This window comes from Meleagris gallopavo, chromosome 1 (genome assembly GCF_000146605.3).
Source record: "Meleagris gallopavo isolate NT-WF06-2002-E0010 breed Aviagen turkey brand Nicholas breeding stock chromosome 1, Turkey_5.1, whole genome shotgun sequence".
Taxonomy (NCBI): domain Eukaryota; kingdom Metazoa; phylum Chordata; class Aves; order Galliformes; family Phasianidae; genus Meleagris; species Meleagris gallopavo.
The window spans coordinates 31,489,698-31,498,471 of NC_015011.2; positions in this window are offsets into that span (position 1 = coordinate 31,489,698).

The following is an 8,774-nucleotide window of genomic DNA, read 5'->3' on the forward strand; positions in this document are numbered from 1 at the left end:
AGAGGAAAAGAGTAGAAAAAGGGGAAAAAACAGAAAGAAAAAATGGAAAACGGAAAATGGAGAGAGAAAAAAAGATAAATATGAAAAAAGGAAAGAAAATCTTCAGAGCTTTGGACTTTCTAGATGGGGTCATTACTGAGAAGAATCAGTGAGGGGTGGCTGCTAGTGGTCAAGAAAAGAGTTAAATAACTAGATTGGGTAACAGTCAAAATGGAAATATTTGTCTATGTCTAGTGCTGAGGTGCTGAACAGCAAAATACCTTCTGAATGCTATGCGTCCATGGAAAATAAGTAGTCATCATGTCTTTGTGTCTTGATGTTTGTTAAAAAATAAATATAACATACAAATAAAAAACCCTACTAACTTCCAAATCATACTTGAATTACAGTGATGTCATAGGGCATAACATTAAGTTGGTGTCTTATCATGAAAAATTAACAAAATCATCACTACCTCAGTCAAAATATGCAGGTGAAATCAGGTTAGAAAAATTAAAAATAAAAATAAAAAGAGAACTCCAGAACTAAAATCATTACATCCAGAACTAAACTGCATGTTAATTTCTAGAGTTACAGAGGATAGCAGATATGGAGTGAAAGAGAAATATACTATGTGATCACCTGTAGAAGAAAGTTCACTATGAAGTAGTCATTTTTGAGGCTGTTTTTTCCCAATCATTAGAATATTTGTGTTGCAGCTGATGCAAAGAAAGTCACGATCACAAAAGGTGATCTTCTCTGTTGACTGGAGGAACATGATAAAACATGCTAAGGTTAAGCTCCCTTTTATGACTCATTGTGTAATATATTTGTTTACCACGTGTCTAAAAAGATGGAGTGGGAAGGAACATGAAAAAAAACTGCAGTTTTATATGTCAAGGACTTGTCTAAGGATACGTATGTGGAACTTGCAGGGACTTGTTCCAGAACACTTACACAGCCCAGGCTCCCTGGTGAGGAAGGGGCTGTGATTAGTGGACCTTATCAAAGGCTGTGGCAGGTTTATGTAACCCCAAGTCTCCAACAAAGCACACGTGGAAACAAAATCAAATAAAGGTCAGGAACTGTATGGAATTGCACCACCTGAGACCCTCAAAAATCACAGGATCACAGAATCACAGTTGCAGAGGTTGGAAGGGGCCTCAAGGAATCATTGAGTCCAACTCCCCTGCTAAAGCGGGTGCCCAACAATAGGTCACACAGGTAGGTGACCGGATGGGTCTTGAATATCTCCAGAGAAGGAGAATCCGCAACCTCTCCAGGCAACCTGTCTCAGTGCTCCATCCCCCTTACTGTAAAGAAGTTCTTCTGCATGTTAGTACAGAACTTCTTATGTTCACGTTCTAGGCCATTACTCCTTGTCTTAACACTACACACCACCAAGAAGAGCCTAGTCTCATCCATTTTCTTCCCATCTCCCTTTAGATATTATTATAAATATTTATCAGATCTTCTCTCAGCCTTCTTTTCCCCAGGCTAAACAGACTTAGGTTTCTTTCCTCATAAAGAATATGCTCCAGGCCCTTTATCATCTTTGTGGCTCTCCATTGGGCTTCTAGAAGTTTCCATTGGACTTCTAGGAGACCTGTCTTTTTTAATTTGGGAACCCAGAGTTGGACACAGTATTCTAAATGTAGCCTCACCAGGGCAGAGTAGACAAGGAAGATTACATCTTTTGACCTACTGACCACACTCTTTTTAATGCACCCCAGGATACCCTTGGCCTTCTTGGTGACAAGAGTCAGTCAGCCAATTCTCAGTCCACCTCACTAACCTATCTCACACTTTCTAAGTTTCATTGCAAGGGTGTTATGGGAGTCAGTGTCCCACACCTTGTTAAATCAAGGTACACAAAATCTACTGCTCTCCCCCTGTCTACCCAGGCAGTGATGACATCATAGGTTACCAGGTTGGTCAAGCAGGATTCCTTGTTGATGCATCCATGTTGACTACTCCTGATAACCTTTTTCTCTTCCAGTTTCTCAGTGAGGGTATCCAGAACAAGTTGCTCCATTATTTTTCTAAGAATGGAAGTGAGACTGACAAAGAATGCCCTCTACCTATTTCATGAAAATTCTTGGACCTAAGAAGCACCAGTGAGTAATGGCACCACCCCTTAAGAACTTGGAGATGCTGGCTTTATAAAAGCACCTGTTCAGAGAGTCTCCAGGTTGACTCTCCACTCTCAGACCAAGGAACTGCTGGATCCTTCGGCAATGAGAATATATGTGTATATATACATATACACACACACACACACACACGTGTATACACACACCTCTTTTTGTTTCCTCTCTCTTTCTCTTTCTCTACTTTATCTGAGGGTAGCTAATTAGATTTATCAAGCCTTGCTGTTATGTTTGACTTTTGCTGTTATCAAATTTGCCTGGCTTTGCTGTTTTATGTGGCTTTTTTTTTTTTGTCTGTTTCACGTGTTTTATTTATTTATTTATTTATTTATTTCTGTTTCATGTGTTTTTTTGCTGTTGTCAGCTCTGTCCAATTTGTGCTTTCATGCAGCTCTTACTATTGTAGAATACTGAGACTAGTATACTAGATAAATTGCTTGATTGTTTAATCTTGTTATTTTCCCTGGATCATTACAGTGGCTGAGTCATGGTGACCCTGCTGCTATGCAGTCCTGCAGACTAGGGAAATCCCTCACTCAGAGCAAATAAAAAAGATTCACCTCCTTTGTTACCCACCGGGTGGGATGAGGCAGTTCGTCATACTAGCTAAGAATGTTTACAAATTAAAATCCTGTGCTCCATTTTAGAAAGGAGAAAAATGAAAAACTAACACAACCAGGGAAAATAAAATAAAATTACGATTTTGCCTATTTTAAATTAGTCTACAGAAAGGAGTAGCTTGCTTGTTTGTCTTTCTTGCAATTTACATTATCCCATGGTTTCAGCTCACTGATCTAATCCAAGCTCCCTAAAGGAAAGATCAACCACATGAATCTTTGTATACTGTGTTTTGCAGGTCAACACTGGTCAACTGCAGCAATCTGCAGTGTACCAGATATGCTGTGTTAAATGCTTCTTGCCATTTTACGAGTTCCTGCTAAACAACTCCTAAGATTATTCAATATACAACAGGCGTAGTGCCCTTATTGTACTTTATTTTATTATGAAATATTAAAACAGTATTTTATCGGGATCTAATAAAATATACAACTTTCAATTTGTAAATCTTGAAACTCTGTTAAAAGATTTACAGGAGTGTTAGCTTACCAGCTGTCAATCTAATCCCTTGCTAATAAATTAGCTTTATACATTTTAAGGCAGAGCTTTTCTGTCTCAGGGATTATAGGCACTGTTAGAACAATGTAAATATAACTTTGAGCAACTATTTCCCCTGATGGCAATTCAGTAGCAATAAACAAATATGATTTTTAAAAAACAAATTATTATAAATGTATGAGTAGAAGAGAAAAGAGATAATTAAAAATATATATTCCATTGCTAGAATATTCGAGGACAGCTGAGCTTCAAGTACACAATATTCTTTCCAGAAGATCTATGTTATACAATCTGTCTTCAGTTATCAGTGCTGGAAGTCTCATCTAGCTTTACCTGTCTAAAAGATGAGAATCCTTTTGTCTTTGCTTCCTCTCTAGTCAAGGGAAAGAAAGAGAAGAAAGTGCTTCCAACCTGGAAAGTCATCCTATCTATCTGGAATAGTAATTTTAAAATGATATGGTTTATTTATTAAGTGCTTCTTTCTCCATTTAGTGTAGGAGTAGTTGAAAACACTACCTCAGAGTAGATGACTAACTTTTAGATCTTCATTGTTAGGTAAGTTAGCTCTTGTCACCTACAGCTGTGAGCCAAAAGTATAATGTAGATTTTTGTATCAGAATATAAGATTTGCTAAAAATCAAAGTGCAAAATGACCACAGCTTGACTGTGGCCAGTGCTATGACGTCTCTCTAGGATCACAGGGAGATAAGAGAAATCCCACTGAACTGGAACTTCATTAATACTCACTGGCTGATTACTGAATGCAGCCAGTGCAAAGTGCATTGTATCATGGCACAGGAGCTTTTCGAAAAGTGAATTTTCTTCCATGATTTTCTGATGTCAAGCAGTAGTCTTGGCTTCCAGTTCGTTATCCAGGAGATGTCACATTCATTTTCTTTTCGTCTCTTCTAAAATGATGAACAGAATCTTTCTGCTCAGATATCTCTTAGCCCTACCATGGCAGTGGACTATGATTTTGCTACCCACCACTAATGCAGTCTCCAGAAATCTGAAAACATTCACAAATTCATGACTTGTTAAAAAAATAAACAAAACTTCAAAATGTACTGTGGCTTTGTCATAAAAACAGTCAAAACAAGGAGTCCAACTCCTTGGAATATTGTGGGGTTTTTTTTAGTATTTATTTCATATATGTTGCACTGAAACAAGCCTGACCAGTGAAATTCCCCATTTTGTCTTTACCTTCAAGTAGAATTTCTCCTTCATAAGTAGTTTCCAGCCCAGTATGGCACTTCTTAAGGCACTTCTCAAGATGAATTTAGGCCAAATGCATCTCCATCTGCCTGAACTCTGACACAAAGTGGTGTCCTGGCATGCTGAAGTGCATATGGTATACCCTAGCAACAGCTGCTAGCTCACGAGGGGGAATTGTGGAAAACCCTTAATCCCTAAATGATAATCTCACACACATGTAAAAAAACCAAAAACAAAAACAAAAGGAAACCACCTTGTCAGTCATTTTCTTAGCCCTGAAAAGCTCTGGCCATTAGAAGAGCATTATTCATGAAACATCCAATGCTAAGCAGAAGGCAAACAACATTTTTCACCCCTGCAGGTCTGAATTTAGGGAGCTTAGTTTCACTCTATTCTGCTTTAATGCTAAATCCTCTTTTGGATCTAATTCAAAGTTTATTTAAAATTACTAGAACTATCAGAAAATAAGGCCAAAGTCAGAGCATTGGTTCAGCAACAAACATATTTACAGCTCACACTGACCTTTTATGTATGCAAGTTAAAAATATTCAAGGTAGAACTTAAGTTATTATAGTAAAGTATAAAATTGCACTCACGAGACTTGACCTCACTCTAGCTCTCAAGGTGAAACAAAAAATGAAATTGCCAACAAACATATTACAGCTAGTGATTAAGTGGCTTTTTAGACACCCTTGGGAACACTGGGAAAGACAGTTCTGATGGGAAAGACATGATTACTTCTGATTACACTTTACTATCCTACTGCAGGGGTCTGATACCAGATTTCAGTGGAAAAATAGTTACAATAAATATTGGAAGAATATATCATGCAACCATCATAAGTATCCACAGCTACAATGAAATTGAGTTACATATCATGAAAAATTACACATGGGATGTCTCTATGAAAGGTTATTCTTATATGTCACTTAGGTCATAGATATAAGGGTCTTTACACTTCAGGTATTTAAAAAGAAGATAGATATACTGAAATGAATAAATGTGTCCTCGAGAAAAGCTCTTTAAAATGTCATTAATCCTATTTTATCATGTTTTAATGTATCAAAATATGCTGTACAGTGTTTATCATGATAGGTTACTAAACTTGGTATCAGGAGAGGTGTGGAGAAGGACTACTCTTTTGCTCTCTTTACTATTGTGACTGTGAAAGAAAGAAAGGAAAGCCAGTGAACAAGACAGGTGAGCACTATCAGGTTTTTCATTTGTGTATTTAAAGCTTTTAAACATTTGTGCTTGCTGCCTGTCTATGTCAAAATATGCATGGATATGTGCACTCTCAGCTTCATGTAGTTAGTTATATGATACAAATATTTTGTACAGCACTGTGATATGTCAGAACATTATAAGGAATTGTTAGGATAAATACATTTTTGAGATATGAAAAGTATGTTTAGAGTTCTGGCTCTCCTGAGATGAGCAAGGAAGGGTTAGGAAGGTGTGACCATGACTTTTACAACTTCAGCCCATACAAGTATTGTTTAGTAAATATTCATTACCATTATTAATAATGTGACACAAAATGGAAAGCTGCAGACTTAATCCATATACTTGGCAGATATATGAAATAGCAGATGGCACTTTAAATGGAATAAGGGAATACCCAGCAGATACCAACACTGCCTGGTCATAGACTTGGCATTTATGTGAGTAAATGAGACAAAAATCTGGACCTAGTAAAGACCCCACATGTATAAACTTGTGCACAATTGTTTTTGTGTCTGTTAGGCAGCTCATAATTCTTGCCTACGACATTCTCTCCCTCTTGTATGCAAAGCATTACAGGCATGTTCAAACTGAGATCTAGCAGCATTGCCACATATTATCCTATTTGGGCAGAAGAGGAGGACAAAAGAAGATTGGCTGAGTGTTGCCTGTATGAACCTTTTCTCAGAAGCCAAGGAACTGCAACAGTTCTTACTTGTCTCTTGAAGCAAAACCTTTCTTTCCTGCAAAGTATAAGAGCTATGTTGTTCCTCATTAAACATTTTCTCAGAGCACTTTATTAATGGATCCTAGAGCACTCATATGTGGGAGTACTTTACTGTTATCTGTACAATGTAATGTTATGATGGCATAACAACTGGATGTTATTCAGTGCTGTTTAAGAGAAAGAATAAAATTTAGAAGCTTGCATCATCCTTACTGTTGGTTGTATAATCTCAAATGTTGCTCAAGACAAGAAGATGTAATAATAGACTATTATTCTTTCTTAGTAAGACATGTTCAATTGATTGTCTCTAAAACATTTCTGTAAATAGTAGACTATTTCATAAGAAAGACTGTACTAACAGTAACTTCCCAAAATCCTGACAGTTTGCAACCAGGACTAGTTCCATTTCTTGGTAGGCTTGATTTTCTTGTATTCATTGAAGAAACCTGTGACAAAGGGAACATTTTGTAAGTAGAAAAGAGATGCAACTATATCATAACAGATAATTTGGAAGAAATTCTAGATGTAGAACAAAATTGTGTCAAGGCTTCCTAGAAGAAACTTCCATATATAATATATTAAGAACTATTTTGCATAACTTTTGAATTCAAAGATCTGGCAAAACTCATGATGATTTTGTGCACAAACTCCCCAAAATAAATGCTGGACCGTTGCTAATTTTGCAGTAAACATTAATACCTATTCTAGAGCACTCAGAAGTAGAGTTTATTTTAGAATCTATATTTCTTATATTCTTATATTAAACAAACAACTATTCCTTTCATTATTCCATTTCCTATTTACTGCAAATATGCAAGATCAGATTAACAATCTCCCTTTTCAAGTTTATGAAAGTTAGCTTTATATAAATCAGAATCATAGAATCAGAATCACCAAGGTTGAAAAAGATCTACAAGAACATCCAGTCCAACCAGTCCATCCAGTCCAGCCTATCACTAATAGTTATCTCTAAACCATGTCCCTCATCACAACGTCTAAACGTACCTTGAATACCTCCAGGGTTGGTGACTCCACCACCTTCCTAGACAGACCATTCCAGCACCTGACCACTATTTCAGAGTAGTAGTATTTCCTAACATTCAACCTAAATCTCTCCTGGAGAAACTTGAGGCCATAGCATTAGCTAGCATTATATAAATTATAATGTTATCAATGTTTGACCTTATAATAAATGTGTTGGCCTTAACTAACAAGTCTATTAGTACTTAAATATGTTGTGAACTGATAAAGGAAATTGCCATCTCTGTGGTCATAAGAACAAGTATTTGAAATCTTATCAACATTTTGAGAACAAATATTCTGTAGGGTCTGATCTGTTCAAATCCTTCACGATTAAATTTTTTCACTAGGGTAGCAACTTCTGACGTGAATTTTCCCTTACCAGTTAATATCTATACACATTATTGGTGATGTATGGTGATGTAAATGTATCCGTATTTGAATTTCCCTTTGACCAGCATAAGTAATTTCCTGTGTTTTTCCAAAAGCAAGTCATCATTAATGTCATTAAAGACACCATAGATGTTACACTGAAAACAGCTGGATTCAGTAACAGCTGCGGATCCTTGGCACACAAGTCTTGATCAGTCATGTAGGTGTGCAAATACTGCCAAATGACTGGTGATCAGAATGCAAAACAGATAACCCTGAGTAGTAGCCCTGATTGTTTAATATTTATAGGCAAAAAATGAGGGATATAGGTTCACATCTTCTGTTACTGTAAGGCCTCGGGGAAAAAAATCTGCAAGAACAATACACAATACTTAATGTTTTCATGGCTTAATGAGAGATAATAATGCAAAGAAAAAGCATCTGCAGAATAATAAGGGCTTAAGTTGAAAAATAATACATCTGTTTCATTGCCTCTCTTTCTCAGTGGAAAATGGTGCAGTGCCATATTTAATATTCAGCCTAATTTACCATATCAAATGAGTTTAGTAATTTATATCCAACAGAAATTCTGTTTTTTTCCATTTTGCTTAATACTGCACAAGAAAAAGATACCTGACTTGTTTTTCACACAGCTCTCCACCCACTTCTTCTGTTGGCAGCTTTTTAGGACACTTACTGGTGGGAAGAAGAAATATTCTTCCAGACAGAAGGGAAATATATTTCATAGAATCATAGAATGGCATGGGTTGAAAAGGACATCATCTGGTTTCAACCCCCCTGCTGTGTGCAGGGTCACCATCCCCTAGACCAGGCTACCCAGAGCCACATCCAGCCTTGCTTTGAATGCCTCCAGGGATGGGGCATCTGCAACCTCTCTCTGCAACCTGTTCCAATGTGTCACCACCCTCTGTGTGAAAAACTTTCTCGTAATATCTAACCTAAATCTCCTC